The 26,550-nt window shown below is 39.5% G+C and overlaps 1 long non-coding RNA gene and 1 pseudogene across 1 annotated transcript in view; both read right to left on the bottom strand.

The window, feature by feature from the left end:
* Positions 1-26,550, bottom strand: part of LOC105739804 — a 45,544-nt gene that overhangs the window by 12,014 nt on the left and 6,980 nt on the right. The window lies entirely within an intron of this gene.
* On the bottom strand, positions 3,459-3,575 carry LOC115835223 (annotated as a pseudogene).

Raw genomic sequence — 26,550 nt, 5'->3', positions numbered from 1 at the left:
TGGCTGTACTCCTTACTAGCTTCTGTTTCTTAGAAGGCATTTAGAATTGCATCACGTTTTGATTTAATGCATGTGCACATTCACACACACACACAAATGAGAATTGAGAGTTAAATGTAATTAAATATTTTATAGTACAACATAAGTCACAGAAGATATATTTTCTGAAGTTTGTGTTAACCAATAAATACTCTGTAGAAAAATTAGAAAACTCTCCTAGGCAACTAATCATTTTATATTTTGCTTTCCATTCCCATACAATCTTTGACTTCCAATTATACTGAATTATGGGACCTGTTATACTACACAATGGTTGTATTGTTCTACTGCAAATCCACAATTTCAGCATCAAAAGGAATACAAATTTGCTTTCAAGATAGTGATACTAAAAGTATTCTCTGTCAATTGACAATTTCTCTAGGTCTAAATGTAATAGACTGTAAAAAGACATACTGAATGGCAAGACTAATAACATAGCACACTTAAATGAATGCAATGTTGTTATCTCTGAATTCTCATAGTACCTAACTAAGCCAAAAGATGCTGCCAGAATATTTTGTCAGTTAGGGGTTATGTAGCACTTTATAGTATAGATAAGAATAAAGTGTACAAAATAGAATCTTTTATACAGGAGTATCCTAATGAAGTTATTAAATTGTTCTACCTTTAATATTTCCTTACATTCATTCACCTATCTTGGTTTTCCCTACTAATGTGCTCATAAATCCCCTTCTACACAAAATACAACAGTCCTCTTTAGCTCAGCATGTTGTGTTTATCTTAGATTACAATTAGGATGTTACAGTAGACCAGGGATTTTTTTTTTTTTATTGTTCTGTTTTGTTGTAAGTTCTCAGTTTAGCATCCAGGATAATCAATTTGGTCTGAGACACACAGATACTTCATACTACATCACTATAACCTGTTGGACTGATGACCCAAAGGCAGTTATGGGTTTGTGTTTTTACTAGAAACAGTTCCAAACTGCTGAGCCACTCACTCTTTCAAACAGCATGCTCACAATCAGTCTAAAATCTTCCTTCACCAGCAAATGCACAGCATGAAATAGGTCCATATTTTAAACAACTTAGCTTACATTATATTCAAGACAACAGACATTAGAGTTAGTTGGTGTATTCCAACAGCATTGAGACGGTGTGAAGGCAGTATATAGTTCTCTTGAGAAACAGTCACAGCTGAAGCTATGACTCAAAACCAGGTCCAGTGAATAATTTACTAATCAATTGCATAGCACAATAAAAAAAATTCTCATATTTAAAAAACAAGAAATTTCTAAAAGCACAAAAGATTTTTTGGCTATAATAAAATAATGCAAAATATAATGAATAAAATGATATAAAATACAATAAAATAATATAAAATAATAATGAAGCCAAATGCTTTCTGTATTATGAGATAAATATATATTATATATATATTAATATATAAATGTAGAACATATGTATATATAAATTTATATATAGGATTATATATATTCTAATGCCTCATTAAATGGTAAGATATATTAAATATCAGTATAATTTTGCATTTAGAATAAAAAAGAAAATTTTAAAAAGATATCAACAAGATTATAGTTAAAACAGAAGTACTTTGTAAAATAGTAAACATAGCATGATTTAATGCTTTTTGAGAAACATACATATATAGATCAAACTGTTAATGATTATCTTTAGGTAGTATTTTATTTTTTTCCTTTTTTAACCTACCTATACTAACTTTTTCTGCAATAAGTAGGAATTAATTTTTGAATTTAAAATAGTTTAAGATCCAGCAATCCCACCACTGGGTATATATATATATATATATACAAAGGAAATGAAATCATTATGTCAAAGAGATCTCTGCACTCCCATATTCATTGCAACATTACCACAATAGCCAAAATATGGAATCAACTTAAGTGCTCATCAACAGATGAATGGACAAAGAAGATGTGGTATATATACACAACAGAATACTATACAGCTTTAAAAAGGAAGGAAATCCTGTCATTTGCAATGACATGGATGAGCCTGCAGGACATTATATTAAGTGAAATAAACCAGTCACAGAAAGTCAAATATCATATCACATTGTCTCATGCATATGTGGAATCTAAAAATGTTGAACTCATAGAAGTAGAGAGTAGAATGATGTTTACCACGGGCTGGGGTAGCAGAGATAGGGGGAAAAAATAAAATCATTTAAATTTTTCAAAGAACACCTATTGACTGGAGCTAGTAGCAGTTTACTCTGTAGCAATATCAGCAACAGCAGTAACAATAACGATGAGAGCAAACGCATCGTGTTTAATCATGCCAAGCACTGTTCTAACCTCTTTTTGTATATTGATTCATGTAATGCATACTGAATTCTGAAGTTTTTATTTAACTCTTGTTAGTGGGCACATCCTGTCTTGAAGAGGAGCCTTCATTTCTTTGACCAATCTCTCTCTTGATTTCTGCTGTTGAAGATCTCTGGACCAGTAGGAAAGTGAGTTTACTTTAGCCACTGAGGCCCTTCCTTGACATTGTAGGAGAATTTTGGAGATAGACAATACAGGCCTATTATGACAGCCCCATTACTATCAGTGACAACATGTTCTCCTTCCAGCTTTGTGCACCAGCATCACTAGCAGGTTACCCATAATCTCATGGTTACAAGATGGCTGCTATAACTGGACCATGATTGCCTCATTCCAGGTAGAGGGATAAGAAAGAGGCCCATTTATTTCAAGGGAAAGAGAATTCAGAATACTTGCACTGGTGGCAGTAGAAGTATCATCCCAATTATCAAACTCTTAGATCGAACATGCTAATAATTTGTGTCCGGCTGGTAGAAAAAAAAATACTCTCTGTCCATGCTAATTATTCTTATTTTGCCATAAAAAATATTGCTCTGGAACCTCATTCAACGTTCACAATTGGTTGAATGGTTCGTACACAGTCAATTCATGTTGTCAAATTCAATGAAAATATCCCATTTCTGAAAGTGAAGTTTTCAATCTGCTGTGATTCACTTCTCTTGAGTCAATCCCACTGCTGAGTTATTGTGCCCCCACAAGAGACTTGGTATGGATGGTGAAACAAGATTTTTTTCTCTGCTGCCTATTTGCTGAATGGCTACTTAGCCAGTCACTTGACTCATTCATGAATTCAGCAGGCAGCAACTGTGTGCCAGGTGCAGAACTTGAGATATACATGTGAAGATGTACACACATAAATATCACAGGATTCTGGCTCTTATGGTCATGTATGCTTAGTATACATGTGGAGAAATTTTGGGAGGCAGGAAGAAAGATATGGAAACAAGTAATTACAATAGGTATAATATATGCTACTAGAACAAAATACAAATTACTAGAGAAATAGGAAGAGGGGAAAAAGCCTTTCATCTGGAAAATACATTCCTCTGAGTTCACTAAAAGCACATTATGAACACTATTGTCCATAAGTATTAAAGGATTATAACACCTTATCTCCTATGGATAAATCAGTTTAATATAAGCACACATTAGGCATAAAGCACAATGAGATTTATTACACTTGATCTTAGCCAAAAGGCTGAGAAGCAATGCAATGAGATTTATTTATATTCTTTAGCAATTCTGTAATGGGGAAAAGGAGGCTTTGCATTCCCATTAGCACAATCCTATCAGCAGGTATAATGGGAATAGCCAGGATATTAAATCAACGTATTTTCATCCTAGGTGACTCTTACCTTCTAGTTGTTCAATTATTCTTTATACACAAACCGAGCCTGGCCACCTCATATTTTAGAGTCCTTTCCTTTGTACGTAGAAGTTACCTCTGCCACCCGTGAAAGCTAAGCCATGAAGCCTATTGAAATAGATGTGACCTAAGAAGTGTTTCAACCAGAAAGCAGGTAAGAAGATACAATAGGAAGCCATTTCTTCGAACACAGTAGAATGTAAAGAAAAGTAAGGAGGTGATAGAGCCAGATTATTAAGTGTCTAATCCCTGCTGCTCCCTAACGTATTGGGAAATCCAGGAACACTGGAGCTAGTGACCCACTTTCTGTGGTGTAATTTGGGGGATGTAGAAGCTCTACATTTTTCCCTGTGTCTCATTTAACATGCCGCCAGTACGCCACCAGTATACAATGCAGCATCAAGAGAGATGGCCCTTGATAGCCTGAAGTAGTACTCCTCTGTGTGGGATATACTTGGATCCTGTAAACGCGAATGACAGCAAGACAGAAGTGTTGGGAGAGCTGGCAGAAGTCTGGCCAGAAGCAAGGGCAGCATAGCGTGGAGACCAGAGGCTTCAGGCAATGGCCAAAGCCACACATGTCTCAGCATGATCTCTGCAGGCCATGAGGAGACAGCCACCTATCAGACAGCCACCTATCAGCAGACCCCCATGGGTTGGCACAGACTAATTTCCTCACCACAGAGCCCAAGAACAAACAGTGCACCAAACAAGGACCTGCATTCACAGAAGCTTGACGCTGCCTTAGGATTGTAAGATCGCCTCCTGGCCTCAAACCCCCAGACATATGGCACCATCTCGGGGAAGAAGAGGGAAATGGTTGGGAAATCTGACAGACTGAACATTTACCCTAAAGAGGATGAGTCATCCAAAAGAAATTATCTAAACAGGAAGAGACAGAAATGTAGTTAATTAGCAAGATTAAAGCACCCCAACCCCCAACCCTATGCCCTTAACAAGCAGAGTTAACAAGCTCAGGGGAAAAATTAAATCATTATCAAAAGATTCCCCCAAGCTTCTGAAAAGTCTAGAGAGGGAATTACGTGGAGTAGTATTCACAGGGCAAATGTCATTTATCCTATTACATTTATCCTATTACACCTAGCAGTCAAAAGCTGGTCCCTTTGAAGCAAGGTGGCCCTCATTCAGTTGACAATTTGGACTGATTGTGTTGGAAGAGAACTGCTCCTCAGTCAGTAGATCTTGATGTCAATAGAGATCACTTTTTAATCAGCTGCTTGCTGCTACTTGCTTTGCTCTGCAAAGTGGGCGGTCAGGGACAAAGGGCTAGCCACAGCTACTTCTCCCTAGTTCTGCTCCTCCTTTGTTATGGCCCCTAGACTCATTGTCCCCAAGTATTATGGGATAGATAACAATAAAAAAGTAAAATCTGTTCACAAACTGGGGGCGCGTTTTGGCAGAGTGGAAAAAAAATCTGAGTTGGGAGACAGTAGACAGAGCAGCTGGTAACGATTTTGTCACTGACTTTCCAAGTTCCCACACAATGTGTATTATTTAGGAGAAAAAATGTCAAATAAGTTTGGAATGCTGAGTTAAGTAAAGTCAAGCAGATGTCTTATCTGAAGGGCTACCTCTAATAAAGCTAATATGTATAGTGAAATTCCAAAGGGGCTAAGTATGCAGTTTCCCAAACTTATTCCAGTGGTATGCTGCAGCCGGCCCATACCAGCTTAAGGTTGTGGGCATCTCTTCCCAACTCTGAGTTCAGTGATGTCACTGTGGTAGTTTGAAATTGGCCATGGTGGGAGCAGTTATGCCACACAAATTGACAGTTACTAACAGGTTTTCTTTACTGCCATACCATTGTCTTAGAAAACACTTGTTAATAAAACCTGTCACAGGACTAGTGCATTAGTATTCTACTGCTGTTTCAACAAATTATCAAAAATTGAGTAACTTATAGCAACACAAATATATTATGTTACAGTTCTTAGGTAGAAATCTGACACAGGTCTCACTGGGCCACAGTCAAGGTGTCTGCATTCCTTTCTGAAGGTTCTAGGAGAGAGTTCATTTCCTTAACTTTTCCAACTTTTGGAGCCATCTGCATTCCTTGATTCAGGGCCCCCTTTCTTTATCTTTAAAGCCAACAGCAGCAGACTGGTCCCTTCTCACAGGGCAGCACCTCTTTCACACCCTTTTCTACTTTTAAGGACCTTGTGATTACAATGGGCTTACCCAAATAATCCAGGATAAACTCTCTATTTTCAGGTCAGTTAATTAGCAACCTTAATTCCACCTGCAATCATAACTACCCTTTGAAATGTCAAGTAATACAGTCACAGGACCCAGGGATTAGGATGTGGACAACTTCGAAGGGGCCATTATTCTCTCTGATACTAGTGTTCCAAGGAACACACTTTGGAAAGACTCACAAAAGCCTTGTGATGGGAAGTGCATTGGGCTACCCACTTTCTAATTTTTCTTGAGTAAATTCTTTATCTTTTTAGAGCTACAGTAAATTGCTCTATGAAATGAGGCTAATGTTTTCTTGATCTGCTTGGCAAAGTTGTTCGATAGACACAACAATGTCTTAAAAAGTGATGAGACTCTCTACGTGTGTAATATATCATTATTCTTAATAATAGTTAATGTAATACAAGTTTTTGTTTAAGGTCAAAATAATTCCCATAGTTTATAACTCAATCATGTTCTACCAGTATCTTCCCAAAAAGATAGGCTAGCTCTGGCCAGTGCCAAGAGGAGAGTGTGTGAAAATTGAGACCATGCGCAGACTTCGATCATTTTAGATTTTTACCTCAGCCGGGATCTAGATTAAGACTTCTCAGAGTCTTTAAAATTAGTGAAAAACCTGAAAAAAATGCAGGATCTTGTAGGTCTTTCAGGACTAGATTTGGGCAAATTCCCATTTATGTGCCCATTCTTCGCTTTCTCTCTCACTTCAACTTTGTAAGATTCTGTAAGCCACAATACAGATAATCAGGCCAATGTGGGGTAAAGAATGGGAAAATTTTAAAATAAATGTTCCCTTTTAGACACAAGTTGAAACCCAGATCCTTCCCACGGTGAGTCATAGAACTCAACATTCTCAAGTCGTAAGTATTGGTGGCTGAGTTGATGACTCTCTGCATCTGAAATAAATGATTGCATTACTGATTGAAATGTAACCTTTACTTTTTCCTGTTTAAATATTTGGTGCTTTGTCTTCTATCACCTGTATATCCTGAGGTTACATAATTTAAAATTTGAATTCAGGTTGCTAATTCACCAACTGCTGGCCCTTTTATCTACTCAAACATTCGCACCATTTTAGGGGTCTTATTACACAATTGTTTCCTGTACCATCATCAGCTTTGAGATGCACAGCTGATAAAGAGTATTAAGGAAAGAATTTTAAATGAACTATAGATTTTGCATAGAAAATAAATTATAATGAACTATGTGTTCAATTTCACTGTGCAGAATTTTGAGCTGTTTCACTCCGCCTCATTTTTGGCCAAGGCAAGTACTGCGAGTTGTTAGTTATCAGCCTTTGATAAACCTGACACTACCCAGCTTGGTTATATAATCCACCACCCTCTGGTCCTGGAAATGGCTGTGCCTTTGGAATCTGTGTCACATTATGCTGGCATCAACAAAACCAGCCAGGCAAGATGGTGACCTGGGCAGAGCTAAGATTCCAAGAACAGGATCACTTTCTGTTTTGTGTTGATTCCATTGTGAGGATTGTGAGTGTCAGATTTTTAGTCTTTGGTGTTGGGGTTTTTCTGATAACCTTGTCAGGGCCCAAACTAACCTGTCCTTTCTGGGCTGTACTCCAAGGAGCTACAAGGGGATTAGTAGCAGCAGCACTGTCTTGGCAAAAGGAGTCTTGGACCAGCCTTGACCAACCAGCAGGGCTTCTGTGGGCTAGTTCTGCCTGTGCACCATGATGATATGAGTTTTCATTAGCTTTGCCTCCTTGAGAATGACAGAAGCTTTCAGATTAGAAATGTATGAAATGTACATGGACAAGGAGAATAAATAAGCCTTGAAACCTAGAACTATGTCAACAGGAAATGAGAAAAGGAAATGCTAAAAACAAAAATGTGTTAAGTGTGGAGAGGGAGAAATAATTATGAAATCTAGATGGGGCCTTTCTTTCTATTTCAAAGAGTATTTGAAAACAGATATCTACATATCTGTATATACTTATATATACACACATACATGCATGCAAATATATGTGTGTATATACATATATACACACATACATGCATGCAAATATATGTGTGTATATATATATATATATATATATATATATATATATATATATACACATACACACACATTTTACATTTGGTTTAGGCCCTGAGCTCATTCAACAAAAACTGGTATGCCCAAAAGAATAATAGAGCATAACTATCATAATATGACTGCTCAATAAAATCAGCTGTGTAGGTTGCCAAAGGAATAACATCATTTTATGGAAAGAGTTCAGAGTTCAGATTATAAAGCAGATGCAAGAATAACCCCAGAGTGATAAGGCATGGTGGCTCATGCCTGTAATCCCAGCACTTTGGGAGGCTGAGGCAGGCAGATCACTTGAGTTTGGGAATTGGAGACCAGCCTGGCCAACGTGGAGAAACTTTGTCTAGACTAAAAATACAAAAATTATCTGGGCATGGTGGTGCATGCCTGTAGTCCCAGATAATTGGGAGGCTGAGGCACGAGATTCTCTTGAACCCAAGAGGTGGAGGTTTCAGTGAGCTAAGATCGCAACACTGTACTCCAGGCTGAATGACAGAGTGAGACCCTGTCTCAAAAACTACAATAATATTATTACTAATAAAATAACCCCAGGGAAGTCCTAGGGAACACAGGAAATAGACATCTAACAAGGTGTGGGCTGGTCATGAGGTATCAAGGGCTAAGTCTGCTCAAGGTAATTCAATTCCGTTAAAATGTACCTGTCACATCCTCCACTAAAGTATTATTCTAGATTATGCAGAAGACACCAAGGCTGGTGATGCAGGGGGCTTGCTGTCATGAAATCTATGATCTTGGTATCTGGATGGAGACAGTTGGTAGGAGGAAATATATTAGGTAGAATATATTTCTAGGCAGCTAGAATTAGAATCAAAATTTCAATGTAGTCAAAAAGCACACCTCTCTGAAAGTAGAATTCAAAATATCTCAACCTCTCTGAAAGCTAGGGAGACCTCCGGGTTTCCTTCTTACTATGCCTTCTTTATCTCATCTTTACAGAATCCATTTCCTCCCATTAAGATCACCTTCGCTATTGAGCACTCCTTGTTGTTAATACAACCTCGCTCTAATCGTTCATGCATTCCAGCTCTGCTGCCTATTAAGAATGGTTATACCTAGTTGTATGTTTCCATGGTGTGTGTAATTTTACATATTTCTGCAGTGGCTGTACATTTTTGAGAAGATGCATGTGCTTTTCTACCTTTTGCGTAAGATGATAAGTTCCTTTAAGGACAAGAACTCTATCCTCTTCCTTAGAAGGCCCCACATCTTCTCATAAAGCATTTGACACTTTAGGTATGCATAAGTCTGCCATTCTTATCTTCATCCACATTTATTACAGAAGCACAAATTTGAGTTCTTTTTCATCCTCTGGATCCTAATTTTTTTGTTCTCAATAATGGACAAGGGCTCTGTGAGAGAATCTCTGAGAATCTTTCCTCATGGATGGTCGTCTGATACAGTTATCTCGTTGGAGACAGTCTTCGAGGAAACTGATCCAATCAAGTCAGATCCTCTCTGATATGACTTGGATGTGTGTTCCCCCTCAAATCTCATATTGAAATGTAATCCCCAGTGTTGAAGATGGGACCTGGTGGGAGGTGACTGGATCATGGGGGCAGATTTCGCACGAGTGGTTTAGTACCACCCCCTTGTTGCTGTACTTGTGATAGTGAGTTCTCATGAGATCCAGTTGTTTAAAAGTGTGTAGCCTCTCCACTCTCACTCTCTTTCTCCTGCTCTGGCCCTGTGCCATACCTGCTCCCTCTGTCTTCCATCATGACTGTAAGTTTCCTGAGGCCTATCTAGAAGCTGAGCAGATGCCAGCATCATGCTGCAGCCTCAGAACCATGACTCAATTAAACCTCTTTTCTTTATAAATTATGCTGTCTCATGTATTTCTTTGTAGTACTGTGAGAACAGACTAATGCAGTCTTCAAAAGCTCAGTGACCCTGGAAAGAAACATGTCCAAGGGGTTCAAAGAAGCCACTAGTCCCAGAATAGATTAGGTGTATGTAATGCTAACATGAGTTTAGTGGGGATAAGGATGACACATATAATCAGTCAGCACTCAGCAAAATTTAGTCTTTCATTATCTGTCTTGTGTCAGTAAAGTGTTCATCTCACATAGAATGAAAAGGGTCTATGCACATTGAAACAGAGCCACCAAGGAATCACGGAGTAAACAATCTGAGTGCTATCCAGAACACCTGAATGAAGCTGATTCAGAGAAAAGCTATGCCTTCTGGTACACTTTCAGGTCAAGACCAGAATTCCACGACAATCCTCTCATCAAGAAATCAAATCTGTTCTTTTCCGCTTGCATCTTAGTGGCCTTGTGGCAGGGTTGACCAATATAGCAGAAGTGATTTCCAAGGTTAGGTCACAAAAGGCCATGCAGCTGCCATCTTTTTTGCTGGAATGCACATTCATAAGGTCAGCTACCCAGAAGCTACCATGCTGAGAGTAAGCTTGAGCCACATGGACAGCCCATGTGTCAGAGTTCCGTTTGATAAAGCTATCTGAGCCCAGCCTTTAGGTCATGTCAGCCCAGGTGCCAGACATGTAAGTGAAGAAGCCTCCAGATGAATGTAGCCTCTCATGGTTTGATTTATGCCCCGTATTTCAAATCTTCCCAAGCTGAAGCTTCCGACAGGTGAAGCAGAAACAAGCTATCTCTGCTGTGCTCTGTCTGAATTCCTAATCCACAAAATACATAAGCAAAATAAAATGTTGCTTGATGCCTCCTTTCTCCTTCTGCTTTTGTAGAAGATTGAGAAGACAGAGGCATTAAGACTATTTTATTTCATTATCTATCAAATTATCCCATTTTTGTGATTCAGTGACAAATATTAAATTACATCCATCATCAGAAGAATGAACACCTAGTGTATAATTTCTGATAGGTAGTCTGTGAATTTTGCTAAACTACACACGCACAAAATTGTGTCCAGTGGGCAAGTTTATACTCCTTGTTTCTTCTTTATCGGAACAGGAAGACACAGAGAGGTCCTATGCTGAGTAAACTGAAAAAAAAATACTAGCTTCCTCACTCACAGCTGACACAACCTGAAGTAGAATGAAGCAAGCACCAACTCTGGCCTGTGGACCATCTCAAGAGATCAGATGTCACAGTCCCTTTCCATGAACACATGATTAATAGAAAGAATTAGTGAAGTGTTTATTAACAAAATAGCAAGAATGTTAGCAACACTGTTATATTAGCATAGGATAAGGCCAGCTAGGTCAAAAAATATGTTTTACCTGATGACATAGACTAGAGATTCTCAGAATAGTCACACTTTTCAAATATTGAAAAAATAGTGTTTAGTGTAAGAATGGAGAAAGGGTTAAAAGCAGGAAAAAGGCATAACAAGGCTAATAAAATAAGGACAGCTTACTAAAGATAGTACTGATTCAACTATTCTGTAAATGCATCCAAAGTCATTATATTTATTACCAGCTGTGCACTATATCATTGAATAAATATTAATTGAGCTCCAATTCATGTAGCATAATTCAGACTTAAACTGAAACAAAAAACCCTATTCAGGCTACAAGCCAAAATGCAATATATTTTAGCATAATTAAAGGTAATTTTTATGACTGAAGTTTAATAATATTTTCAACAAATAGCATTGACTTCATTATTTTTATGTTTTATTAACTATATTTCAGGCACCCAAATTTCAGACACTTGGGATTCCCAGTTTATTTGGCATGATCAGACCAATCAGATTATTTCAATAATCCACCTAAGATTATCTGACATTATTTGAAATAATTGAGTGGATGGTCACAATTTGTCAAACTTTATTTCTTTCAGAGCCCATGTCTGATTGTTTTCATAGACCTGGCTTTTCCTCAGACCCAACTCTGGGATTACAACAAAATTTCTTTGTTGGGCAAAGTAATTTTAAATCTGATACATATACATATATATATATATATATATATATATACTATATATAGTGTATATATATATATAGTATATATATATATATATATAGTGTATATATATATATAGTCTAATCATTTTCACTTTATTATAGCGAAGTATTGTTAGGGACCCAAAACTATGAATTTGTGATTTCAGGCCTACAAAATACATTTATAACGCAACAAATGTATGCTATAAAAATTGCAGCATATATTTTCTTCCCAAATTCGCTAAAATCATAGGGTTAACACTAGCTTTCCTTTTTTTTTTTTAGAACACTTTCCTAGGGAAAAATATACTCTTTAGGCAGATATGAAATGTAAGCAATTTGAACCAAATTTACTTCCCATGTATTTAAATTCACAAAAAGCTGTATGAAAAAGAGTAGGTGAATACTACCCCTGTCCATTTTGATTTGATTGATTTGATTTTGGAATGTTACATCATTATTCCCATTTAAGAACTTTTGCTTCTGTGGAAAGAAATTTGAAATGGAAGATTTAAGGACTAATTTCCATTCCTAGGTCTCCCACTGATCATCACTATGATAATAAAAATATAATTATTGCTTTAATAATGTTAAATATTGTTAACATTATAATAATTATTTCATTTTATTTTACTACAATGTATGTCTTGTATTAAATATCATGTGTAAGTAATATGTTTCTACATGGTATCTAGGATAAGACACAATGAGCTTGAGCTACAGTTTTTTTTATCTGCTTAAAGGTCATAGATTGAATAGACTGGCTGCTTTCAGATTCCTTCTGGCACTACCAATCTCAGATTCTAATCCATAACTCCATCTGTCCCTGATACCCATTTAATGGAATAAAATTCAGTAATCTAAACTGAAATAACAGAAGACTGATGAATTTTGAATAATAGTCCCCATGTATTAAAAGCCCATTGTGCTCCTTGCAATATTATATCTAATCCTAATGACAACTTTGCAAAGCAGTTGTGATTACATTTATTCATTTATTTATTTATTTTTAATTTTTTTATTATTATACTTTAAGTTCTAAGGTACATGTGCACGGCACGCAGGTTTGATACATAGGTATACATGTGCCATGTTGGTTTGCTGCACCCATCAATTCATCATTTACATTAGGTATTTCTCCTAATGCTATCCGTCCCCCAGGCCTCCACCCCCTGACAGGCCCCAGTGTGTGATGTTCCCTTCCCTGCGTCCAAGTGATCTCATTGTTCAATTCCCACCTATGAATGAGAACATGCAGTGTTTGGTTTTCTGTCCTTGTGATAGTCTGATGAGAATGATAGTTTCCGGCTTCATCCATGTCCCTGCAAAGGACATGAACTCATCCTTTTTATGGCTACATAGTATTCCGTGGTGTATATGTGCCACATTTTCTTAATGCAATCTGTCATTGATGGACATTTGGGTTGGTTCCAAGTCTTTGCTATTGTGAATAGTGCCACAATAAACATATGTGTGCATGTGTCTTTATAGTAGCATGATTTATAATCCTTTGGGTATATACTCAGCAATGGGATTGCTGGGTCAAATGGTAATTCTAGTTCTAGATCCTTGAGGAATCACCACACTGTCTTCCACAATGGTTGAACCAATTTACACTCCCACCAACAGTGTAAAAGCATTCCTATTTCTCCAAATCCTCTCCAGCATCTGTTGTTTCCTGACTTTTTAATGATTGCCATTCTAGCTGGCGTGAGATGGTATATTATTTTGGTTTTGATTTGCATTTCTCTGATGACCAGTGATAATGAGCATTTTTTCATGTGTCTGTTAGCTGCATAAATGTCTTCTTTTGAGAAGTGTCTGTTCATATACTTTGCCCACTTTTTGATGGGGTTGTTTTTTTCTTGTAAATTTGTTTGAGTTCTTTGTAGATTCTGGATATTAGCCCTTTGTCAGATGGGTAGATTGTAAAAAATTTTCTCCCATTCCATAAGATGCCTGTTCACTATGATGGTAGTGTTTTTTGCTGTGCAGAAGCTGTTTAGTTTAATTAGATCTCATTTGTCTAAGATGGCTTTTGTTGCCATTGCTTTTGTGTTTTAGTCATAAAGTCCTTGCCCATGCCTATGTCCTGAATGGTATTGCCTAGGTTTTCTTCTAGGGTTTTTATGGTTTTAGGTCTAACGTTTAAGTCTTTAATCCATCTTGAATTAACTGTTGTATAAAGTGTAAGAAAGGGATCCAGTTTCAGCTTTCTACATATGGCTAGCCAGTTTTCCCAGCACCATTTATTAAATAGGCAATCCTTCCCCATTTCTTGTTTTTGTCAGGTTTGTCAAAGATCAGATGGTTGTAGATGTGTGGTGTTATTTCTGAGGCCTCTGTTCTGTTCCATTGGTCTATATCTCTGTGTTGGTAGCAGTACCATGCTGTTTTGGTTACTGTAGCTTTGTAGTATAGTTTGAAGTCAAGTAGCATGATGCCTCAAGCTTTGTTCTTTTTGCTTAGGATTGTCTTGGTTGTGTGGGCTCTTTTTTGGTTCCATATGAACTTTAAAGTAGTTTTTTCCAATTCTGTAAAGAAAGTCATTGGTAGCTTGATGGGGATGGCATTGAATCTATGAATTACTTTGGGCAGTATGGCCATTTTCACCATATTGATTATTCCTATGCATGAGCATGGAATATTCTTCCATTTGTTTGTGTCCTCTCTTATTTCGTTGAGCAGTGGTTTGTAGTTCTCCTTGAAGAGGTCTTTCACATCCCTTGTAAATTGGATTCCTAAGTATTTTATTCTCTTTGTGGCAATTGTGAATGGGAGGTCACTCATGATTTGGCTCTCTGTTTGTCTGTTAATGGTGTATAGGGATGCTTGTGATTTTGCACATTGATTATGTATCCTGAGACTTTGCTAAAGTTGCCTATCAGTTTAAGGAGACTTTGGGCTGAGACGATGGGGTTTTCTAAATATACAATCATGTCATCTGCAAACAGGGACAATTTGACTCCCTCATTTCCTAATTGAATACCCTTTATTTCTTTCTCTTGCCTGACTGCCCTGGCCAGAACTTCCAACACCATGTTGAATAGGAGTGGTGAGAGAGGGCATCCTTGCCTTGTGCCAATTTTCAAATGGAATGCTTCCAGATTTGCCCATTTAGTACGATATTGCCTGTGGGTTTGTCATAAATAGCTCTTATTATTTTGAGATACATTCCATCAATACCTAGTTTATTGAGAGTTTTTAGCATGAAGGGCTGTTAAATTTTGTCAAAGGCCTTTTCTGCATCTGTTGAGATAATCATGTGGTTTTTGTCATTGGTTTTGTTTATGTGATGGGTTATGTTCATTGATTTGCCTATATTGAACCAGCTTGCATCCCAGGGATGAAGCCAACTTGACCATGGTGGATAAGCTTTTTGATGTGCTGCTGGATTCAGTTTGCCAGTATTTTATTGAGGATTTTCACATCAATGTTCATCAGGAATATTGGTCTAAAATTTTCTTTTTTTGTTGTGTCTCTGCCAGGCTTTGGTATCAGGATGATATTGGCCTCGTAAAATAGGTTAGGAAGGATAACCTCTTTTTCTATTGATTGGAATATTTTCAGAAGGAATGTTTTGATTGGAATAGTTTCAGAAGGAGGTACCAGCTCCTCTTTGTACCTCTGGTAGAATTCAGCGGTGAATCTGTCTGGTCCTGGACTTTTTTTGGTTGGTAGGCTATTAATTATTGCCTCAATTTCAGAGCCTGTTATTGGTCTATTCAGAGATTCAACCTCTTCTTGGTTTAGTCTTGGGAGAGGGTATGTATCCAGGAATTTATCCATTTCCTCTAGATTTTCTAGTTTATTTGCGTAGAGGTGTTTATAGTATTCTCTGATGGTAGTTTGTATTCCTGTGGGATTGGTGGTGATATCCCCTTTACCATTTTTTATTACATCTATTTGATTCTTCTCTCTTTTCTTCTTTATTAGTCTTGCTAGCAATCTATCAATTTTCTTGATCTTTTCAAAAAACCAGGTCATGAATCCATTGATTTTTTGAAGGGTTTTTGTGTCTCTATATTCCTCAGTTCTGTTCTGATCTTAGTTATTTCTTGCCTTCTGCTAGCTTTTGAATGTGTTTGCTCTTGCTTCTCTTGTTCTTTTCATTGTGATGTTAGGGTGTCAATTTTAGATCTTTCCTGCTTTCTCTTGTGGGCATTTAGTGCTATAAATTTCCCTCTACACACTGCTTTAAATGTGTGCCAGAGATTCTGGTACGTTGTGTCTTTGTTCTCATTGCTTTCAAAGAACATCTTTATTTCTGCCTTCATTACATTATTTACCCAGTAGTCATTCAGGAGCAGGTTGTTCAGTTTCCATGTAGTTGTGCGGTTTTGAGGGAGTTTCTTAATCCTGAGTTTTAATTTGATTGCACTGTGGTCTGAGAGACAATTTGTTGTGATTTTTGTTCTTTACATTTGCTAAGTGCTTTACTTCCAATTATGTGGTCAATTTTAGAATTACTGCAGTGTGGTGCTGAGAAGAATGTATATTCTATAGATTTGGGGTGGTGAGTTCTGTAGATGTCTATTAGGTCTGCTTGGTGCAGAGCTGAGTTCAGGTACTGGATATCCTTGTTAACCTTCTGTCTCGTTGATCTGTCTAATATTGAGAGTGGGGTGTTAAAGTCTCCCATTATTATTTTTTGGGAGTCTAAGTCTTTTTGTAGGCCTCTAAGGACTTGCTTTATGAATCTGGGTGCTCCTGTACTGGGCGCATATATATTGAGGATAGTTAGCTCTTCTTGTTGAATTGATCCCTTTACCATTATGTAATGGCCTTCTTTGTCTCTTTCGATCTTTGTTGGTTTAAAGTCTGTTTTATGAGATACTAGGATTGCAACCCTTGCTTTTTTTTGCTTTCCATTTGCTTGGTAAATCTTCCTCCATTACCTTTATTTTGAGCCTATGTGCATCTTTGCATGTGAGATGGGTCTCCTGAATACAGCACACTGAGGGGTCTTGACTCTTTATCCAATTTGCCAGTCTGTGTCTTTTAATTGGGGCACTTAGCTCATTTACATTTAAGGTTAATATTGTTATGTGTGAATTGGATCCTGTCATTATGATGTTCACTGGTTATTTTGCCCATTAGTTGATGCAGTTTCTTTATAGCATTGACGGTCTTTACAATTTGGCATGATTTTGCAGTGGCTGGTACCGGTTGTTCCTTTCCATGTTTAGTGCTTCCTTCAGGAGCTCTTGTAAGGCAGGCCTGGTGGTGACAAAATCTCTCAACATTTGCTTGTCTGTTTTATTTCTCCTTCACTTATGAAGCTTAGTTTGGCTGGATATGAAATTCTGGCTTGAAAATTCTTTAAGAATGTTGAATATTGGCCCCCACTCTCTTCTGGCTTGTAGAGTTTCTGCCAAGAGATCTGCTGTTAGTGTGATGGCCTTCCCTTTGTGGGTAACTCGACCTTTCTCTCTGGCTGCCCTTAACACTTTTTCCTTCATTTCAACCTTGGTGAATCTGACAATTATGTGTCTTGGGGTTGCTCTTCTCGGGGAGTATCTTGGTGGTGTTCTCTGTATTTCCTGAATTTGAATGTTGGCCTGCCTTGCTAGGTTGGGGAAGCTCTCCTGGATAATATCCTGAAGAGTGTTTTCCAGCTTGGTTCCCTTCTCCCCATCACTTTCAGGTACACCAATCAAATGTAGATTTGTTCTTTTCACATAGTCCCATATTTCTTGGAGGCTTTGTTCATTTCTGTTTACTCTTTTTTCTCTAACCTTATCTTCTCACTTCATTTCATTCATTTGATCTTCAATCACTGATACCCTTTCTTCCACTTGATCAAATTGGCTACTGAAGCTTGTGTATGCATCATGAAGTTCTTGTGCCACGGTTTTCAGCTCCATCAGGTCATTTAAGTTCTTCTCTACTCTGCTTATTCTAGTTAGCCATTTGTCTAATCTTTTTTCAAGGTTTTTAGCTTCCTTGCAATGGGTTCAAACATCTTCCTTTAGCTCGGAGAAGTTTGTTATTACCGACCTTCTGAAGCCTACTTCTGTCAACTTGTCAAAGTCTTTCTCTGTCCAGCTTTGTTCTGCTGCTGCTGAGGAGCTGTGATCCTTTGGAGAAGAAGAGGCATTCCGATTTTTAGAATTTTCAGCTTTTCTGCTCTGGTTTTTCCCCATCTTTGTGGTTTTATCTACCTTTGGTCTTTGATGTTGGTGACCTACAGATGGGGTTTTGGTGTAGATGACCTTTTAGTTGATGTTGATGCTATTCCTTTCTGTTTGTTAGTTTTCCTTTTAACAGTCAGACCCCTCAGCTGCAGGTCTGTTGAAGTTTGCTGGAGGTCCACTCCAGACCCTGTTTGCCTGGGTATCACCAATGGAGGCTTCAGAACAGCAAATATTGCAGAACAGCAAATATTGCAGAACAGCAAATATTGCTGCCTGATCCTTCCTCTGGAAGCTTCGTCTCAGAGGAGCAGCCACCTATAAGAGTTGTCTGTCAGCCCCTACTGGGAGGTGTCTCCCAGTTAGGCTACACGGGGGTCAGGGACCCACTTGAGGAGGCAATCTGTTTGTTCTCAGAGCTCAAACACCATGCTGGGAGAATCACTGCTCTCTTCAGAGCTGTCAGACAGGGATGTTTAAGTCTGCAGAAGTTGTCTGCTGCCTTTCGTTCAGCTATGTCCTGCCCACAGAGGTGGAGTCTAGAGGCAGTAGGCCTTGTTGAGCTGCAGTGGGCTCTGCCTAGTTCAAGCTTCCCGGCCCCTTTGTTTACCTACTCAAGCCTCAGCAATGGCAGACGCCCCTCCCCCAGCCAGGTTGCCACCTAGCAGATAGACCTCAGACTGCTGTGCTAGCAGTGAGCAAGGCTCAGTGGCCATGGGACCTGCCGAGCCAGGCACAGGACAGAATCACCTAGTCTGCCAGTTGCTAAGACCCTGGGAAAAGAGCAGTATTTGGGCGGGGAGTGCCCGCTTTTCCAGGTAGTCTGTCATGGCTTCCCTTGGCTAGGGAAGGGAAATCCCCCAACCCCTTGTGCTTCCCGGGTGAGGCGACACCTCACCCTGCTTCAGCTTGCCCTCCATGGGCTGTACTGTCCACCGCAATGCACTCCGTGGACCCACTGTCCAACGAGTCCCAGTGAGATGAACCAGGTACCTCAGTTGGAAATGCAGAAATCACCCGTCTTCTGCATTGATCACGCTGGGAGCTGTGGACCAGAGCTGCTCCTATTCTGCCATTGTGGAATGCCCTCCCTAATACATACATTTAACAGTGAAAAATGGTGGATACTTTATACCAGTTTTTTTCCATCAAGGAAGAAAGCATACAGAGGGTAAAATTACAGTCAGATAATAAATAGGCCTGGATCCTTAGGCCCACTGTAAGATACAGCACAGATGCCTTCCCAAACCTTAGAAAAGCTAACTCATAAATCCCGATTAGCAATAAGGAAGACAGTTGAAGGAGTATAGCTACACCTGTGCAAATCTGTCACTCTTCCTAGAAAAAGTATTCAAACCACAGTGAGCAATGTCATGAAAAACAGAACACTTATCACCAAGAAGAACCGTTCTTCACTTCTCCTTCCCATTTTGTTCTGTAGTTGACAAAACCAGAGCTATAAATTGAACTATCTTCAGGAATTTACCTGGAAGGCAGCAGGTGAGCCACCATGTTCCATAGAAATGCTGGAGACAGCAGCAATGAATGGACAGCTCTACCTTCTAATTTTAAACATATTGCCACAGTGCCTGGATATCATCTCCTCTGGAAAACTTAACTCCTAGAAATTTAGCTGAAAGTCTAACACTGCAAATGTTAAGACCTGACACTACAAATCCTCCCTGGTGGGCCAAGTCTGTTCTCTTGGTAGTCCTATTAAATATATATTTTTTAAATTTTCTGTGAATATTTGAGTACTTTTTGTGCTGACCATATTCACAGTACTCCGTTCCATTAATGAAACACATTTGCCCAGACGAATCATCAGTAATATGCAATTAATCGTGTCTCCTAATGAACCAATATCCCAAAAACTGATGAGCAAAAATTTAAATAGTACTAGATGAGGGTAAGAGAATGCAATGTAAAATATTTCAAGAATAGTGTTAAACAGCAAGTTGAGTTACAAAATATGTTTCTTCTATTTAAGTGCCATTTTATTAAATACTTTCTTACCTATATTTTTGTGGACTTTTATTTTCAGTTCAAACTTTGATATCAACCTGTATGGTTAAATACAAGCTGTCAATTTGCCTTGTTCTCAAATTCATGTAATATTAAAAATAATGTCTACTACTATTAAGACATATATTTGCAATTATGCTCTCAAAATTATAATTTTTAAAATCAGTACTTTCATAACCATTTTCCTATAATCACTTGAATGAACATTGATCTAGAAAGCTAGTTCAGCTCGGCCAGGCCCGGTGGCTCACACCTGTAATCCCAGCACTCTGGGAGGCCGAGGCGGGTAGACCACGAGGTCAGGAGATGGACACTATCCTAGCTAACATTGTGAAACCCATCTCTCCTAAAAAAATACAAAAAAAATTAGCCAGGAGTGGTGGCAGGTGCCTGTAGTCCAAGCTACTCAGGAGGCTGAGGCAGGAGAATGGCGTGAACCCCTGAGGCGGAGCTTGCAGTGAGCCGAGATCACACCACTGCACTCCAGCCTGGGCAACAGAGTGAGACTCTGTCTCAAATAAATAAATAAATAAATAAAATAGAAAGCTAGTTCAGCTCTTGTTGTGTGCACCTCGTAATGACAATGAAATGTGGACTCATTCATGTGGTCAGAATTATTTCATAAGGCTACTTTCCCTGGTTTTAGAAATACCATGTTTCACATATTTAAATTATCCTTCTCTCAAAAGGATAAAACCTTGATTGAAATAACTTCCTCCTTTTTTCAATCAGCTACAAAAGGGAAAGAAATGAATTAACTACTAGGATTAAATTAATGCTGATGTAGCAGCTCATAACCACTTCTCAAATTTAGTAGTGGTGGTCAGGAAAAGGGAAGAGAATGTACAAAGAGAAGAATCAGCTGAAGATACATAATAGGACAACTGGACCGTGAGTTAATTGCCTGAGGGTCACCTAGGAACCTTGATTAAAAACATTAACATCTTGATGTAACAAATCTACAGGACTTCATGCCTCTTCCCCCAGGCTCCCACAGGCTTTTGGGGGCCCTCTGGTTGCCTTGGTCACAGAAGGTTTTCTTCCTTTAATCAAACTCCCCTCCCCCAACTCCACAGCCTCCTGCTTTGAAAAAAAGGAGCCTTTGCTCAGCAGACCAGTTCCAACTCTTATTACTCTTTTCTCTTGGCTCCAACGGCACAGAGCCCATGGTTCGATGGCAGCTAATTCCAGTGTCGCACAAAGATTTCCAGGAGACCTACCTGAAATGTGGGCAGAAAACAAAGACCACTGGCTGAGAACGTTTTAAGGGAACCTGGTTAGGAAACTGTGGCTACATATTATAAAATATCTGATGAGTTTTTGTCTCCCATTCTCAAATGTCTTGAAGGTTTTCTCAGTGCTTATGTCAAAAATAGGAGGAAGGGAGTCTAGTGACATGAACAGATCAGGATTTTGTTTTCCTTAGTTTCCCTTCAGGGTCCAGGCCCTCTTGACAATTTCAGATCTCATTTTCTTTCTACTTCTCTTTTCTGTATTTTCTCTTTTTTTCCCTCTCTTTCTTTCTTTTTCTTTCTTTCTGTCTCTCTCTCTCTCTCTTTCCTTTCTTTCTTTGTCTTTTCTTTCTTCTGTCCTCCTCCACTAAATTGAACATTTCTAAAGAACTGGGGCTAAGTCTTTTATTTTTTATAACCACTCTAGAGAGCCTGCTTTTCTGTGATTGCAATACTCCAGGAAAGCATTACAGTGTAACAGTTATTCATTGTCCCCTTCCATCCTCTAGCTCAATACCCTGTCCCCACCAGACCCAAGCCTGAAATTCACTCTCGGAGCTTTACTGTGTTAACTCAGTAATTCTTTGCTAGGACGAGGTTGACATAAAACCAAATCATCCTGGCGGATTTTTGTTTTTTCAAAACACAGAAAATTCCTTCCCCTAGGGGTTGTATCAGAATAGTTGAGAGAGCATAGAGATATCTGTTGCTTGAAAAGATTGACCAAAACTTTCTTACCCCCATCTCCTTCCTTGCCCCTCACTATGCACCTTTACTAGAAAGACAGTAAGACTATGTTGAGAACAACCACTTAAACGAAGACTGCAATTATCAAGACGTTAACTGACCAGGTCGTATATCTCTCACAGTTCATAGATTTTGTCTTCCCTTCTTGTTTAACCTCAGGTAGCCTTCTAAATAGAATAGTCACCTTTCAAAATGCAAATCTGATGAATATTCTACAATGATTCTCCTTCATCCTCAGAATGAAGCTCAAACTTCATACCTTTTAGGTGCATCTACTGCTGTAACACTACATGTTACCTGTCCTATAAATTCACCCCAGCCTCAGGTACTCTGCACTTTCACCCTTTGGTGCTTCTAATACGATACCTTCCACCTCGAATGTCCTGCCTTGAGTTAAATTTCATGATGAATATCCTCTCATTCTTCCTCTCCCCCTTCCTCTCATCCTTTGTGAAGCAGCTCAAGAGCATTTTTTCTCCAGGGACAGTATTTGAACCCTCCAAGACTAAGTTAAATGTCCATGTGAGGTAAGCACCCTTTGCAAACTTCCCTTATAGAACTTCTGATCACACTGCATTTGTAAAGAGGAGACTGACTCCATGTTTTTGGCGTTTGATGTTGAAAGCCCTCTTTCCTCGCTTTCTCGTGCCAAGTATCTGGACAAGCTGATGAGGAAACCTGGTGCTCCCTTCTTTGATGCCAGTGGGAGATTCAAGCCACACAAGCCCATGATTCCAGCCTCATTTTGGAATCACAACAAAAACCTAGAGCCAGCCTCCTTTCCTTGCCCTTAAGTCATTTTAGACCTTCTTGAAAGCCCTGCTTTTCTCACCTCAGAGATCTCAATTTTGCAAGTAATTAACCATTTCATACCCTGTCTATTAGTATGTGGTATCGGAAATCTCAATATCCAAACCAAACTTTAAGTGGAAGATCTATCAGCCATTGAAGGTAACCATAACAGTAATTGTAACTGATACAGAAGGGAGGCAGGGAAGTGCTGGGTAGAGAAAGGTGGGTCCCTTGCTAGGGCTCCACCCTCACGGACCTAGGTGAGGACAGGCTCTCCTGCCTTCCTGCCCAAATGTTGCAGTTTCCAAGATCACCCTGGCCTGCCATGCCCCCATTCTGGGCCTATAAAAACCCAAGACCCTAGCAGGCAGACATGCAGGTGACCAGATGTCGAGAGGAGCACATCAGCAGAAGACACAAGTGGCTGGATGGCTAGGGGACGTAGAGGGAGCACGCTGGTGGAAGAGCACACTGACAGATGCTGGCAAGCCAGCAGGCTATTGACCTACGGGATGAGGCAGAGTTTGGCCAGGGCAGTTGGAGGAGAGCTGGGCGTTAAGCGAAAAACCATCTCCCTTCTGGCTCCCCCATCAGCGGAGAGCTACTTCCACTCAATAAAACTTCGTACTCATTCTCCAAGCCCACGTGTGACCCAATTCTTCTGGTACACCAAGGCAGGAACCAAGGATACAGAAAGCCCTCTGTCCTTGGGACAAGGTAGAGGGTCTAATTGAGCTGATTAGCACAAGCCGCCTATAGACGGCAAACTAAGAGAGCATCCGGTAACACATGCCCACTGAGGCTTCAGAAGCTGTAAACATTCACACCTAGACACTGCTGTGGGGTCGGAGCCCTACAGCCTGCCCGTCTCTATGCTCCCCTAGAGGTATGAGCAGCGGGGCACTGAAGAAGCCAGCCACACCCCCAGCCCAAGCCCTGCGAGGAGGACAAGGGAACCTTTCCCGTTTCATAACCACTGTTTTTCTTGCTTACAATGTCCCCTAAATCATGAGTCCTTTGAGGATAAGGGCTGTGTGTTGCTTAAATATCCCCAGTACCTGGTAAAGTGGTATTGTGTCTGGCACAATAGTGAATGCTCAGTAAATGTTCACTTGCTGAATGAAGTACATATCTTTTGCTGAGTGCCTGCATTCATTAAATAAAATGTAAATAAATTAAACTTTTATGGTTTGAAAGAAACCTGGGTATTATCAAATATGACCCAAACTAATGAGTCATACAAACTAATGAGGCGTATATATTAGCATTGGTATTAGCACTCTCACTGCTATAGAGAAATGCCTGAGACTGGATAATTTATGAAGAAACGAGGTTTAATTGGCTCACAGTTTCACAGGCTGTACAAGAAGCATGATGGCTCTGCTCAGCTTCTGAGAAGGCCTCAGGAAACTTACAATCATGGCAGAAGGCAAAGAGGAAGCCAGCATGTTTTACATGGCTGGAGCAGGAATAAGAGAGAGAGGGGGAACATGCTACACACTCAACCAGATCTCATCAGAACTCACCCATTATGCAGTACCAAGGGGGGATGGTGCTAAACCGTGGGAAACTGCCCCCGTGATCCAACCATTTCTTACCAGACCTCACCTCCAACCCTGGGGATTACAACTGAACATGAGATTTGGGCAAGGACACAAATCCAAATCATATCAGCCTTGTTACCTATTATGGCAAAACAAATGTACAGAAGGTTTTGCTTCTATTATTGTTACTATTTTATAGTAAAAAGTCACAAAAAAGCTTACTAAAATACAAAGTTGTCCTTTGTGGACTAGGTTGAGAGGTAATGAGATCATTACCCTGGTTGGTATTTAAAAAGGCATCACTTAGAGGTGTCTATTGCAGTCTCAACAGCTCAAATATAGTATGTTAGGATTACCATTGATTTGGATAGCTTGAAGAACCTGGAAGTAATCATGAACACAGCCAGGTAGCAAGTTTTATGTACATTTATTATATGTTTCTGAATTATTTCAAAATGCTTTCAGATGGGATGCTTATATTTCAAAGCAGCCAGTATCAAAGTTAAATCTCTACCAGTAGCTGAGTTTAATAATTGCCCATAATTTACTTGGATCATCATCTGCATCAATAACAAGAATAATAGATAAAACCCTAGTGGACTAGCTATACAGTATAAAGGAGCAATGAGGCAATTGCCTCCAACTCATCACTGATTTGTACAGACACACCCACCTCCAACCCCCAACCTGTTTGTACAAGCCTGTTTGTAAATTCCCTGGGCTTAACTCTGTTGGAATAATGCATTACCTTGTAATGTAACTTCCTGTGTTCTTTTCCCTCTTCCTCCAACTCCCATGGACTGCTTTCTGCTCACTGCTGCAGCCCCAGCCTCTAGTGTGGGGCCGATCACCAGGGCTCCATTATGATCTCCCTAGGCTTTGGGCATTTTAGCCGTGGTGGGACTTTTCCTCCATAAAAAATATTTTAAAATATACCTTGTGACTGTTGGTATAAAGATGAATAGTTTAATATTATATGTTACAACATGTTCTTGGACCTAAAAGTTCATTTTCTTCTTGTGTTCATAAAAGCAATTCGAGCATTTTTCTGGGCCCCTAAGAGTTGGCCTTAGTGCTTAATGGATAAGTTGACCCTGCTGGGCATATCAAAGGTAGTCAGTTACTGCTTGATGGATGGATGACAGATGACAGAGGGAAGGAGAATGCAACCCGCCAGTTAGTACTAAAATAAATAACAATTCACACCCATATAATCAGTCTAACCCCCACTTCCATTATCACTTAAAGCCATTAGATGCAAGGAAGTAGGACTGCTGCTGCATTTCAAGAGGGTCCTGTTCTTTAAAGTACCATCCTCAATATTTTCATCCAAGTCTCCCTCTTCTGCCTGGGACCAGCAGGAGCCACATGCCCCAAACCTTGGTCAAGACCCAGGAGTCTTGGTCATGACCCTGTTTCTGTTCCTTTCCTTTGAGCTGCTCTCCAAACTTCTAATGCCAATAATCCACGTCGCCTAAAAGTGAAGTTGACCAGATGCCCTGAGTTGTACCTATGCAGTGTTCTTGAAGTTCCATGGCTGGGACATTGTTGTAAGCAAGTGGATCATTTTCATCATCCAGTATGGTAATGAATCTACCAGAAGAGTACTGCTGACATGCTGATTTGGACAGACTTTTATTCACAACAAACAAAGGACAAGTCACGCTTTGGGCCAACCCTGGGGCTTGAGCAGTGTGTGTTGTGGGCTCTCTGCATGTGGGTCTAGAGTACCTTAGGTTGGCGGGGTGGGGTGGGCATTCTTTAATAGGTAGATCCCTCTCCATCCCCACACTGGCACTCAGGACGGTCATCCCACCCTTTTCCGCTATACACCATGTGGCAGGTATCCCTCCAGGGCAGCTGCGCCTATCTCTTCCTAGGACATTCATTGCTCCCCAGTGCCAACATCCATATGGTGACAAGGTGCTCTCTGGGTTAACCTCACGCCATGTTGGATAAGGAATACACTTTGCTTCCAAGAATCACTTTTCTCTCTTCACCTATTCCCCCTTTCTCTCCATTTACGGCCCTTGTTGGTAGCCATGTGTGAGAGCCACGTTGTTGATCAATATTGAAAGGTTTCACAATCTAGGAATGTAGTGATTATGGCCTAAAGAGTTCAAGAGGAGACATGGATGGAAGATGTATTTGTGCTATGTTTATGCTACGGAAATCCACACAATAA

This window comes from Nomascus leucogenys, chromosome 5, assembly GCF_006542625.1.
Source record: "Nomascus leucogenys isolate Asia chromosome 5, Asia_NLE_v1, whole genome shotgun sequence".
NCBI classification, from domain to species: Eukaryota; Metazoa; Chordata; class Mammalia; order Primates; family Hylobatidae; genus Nomascus; species Nomascus leucogenys.
Note: the sequence above shows the minus strand (reverse complement) of the source record. Positions and strands in the feature narration are given on the sequence as shown.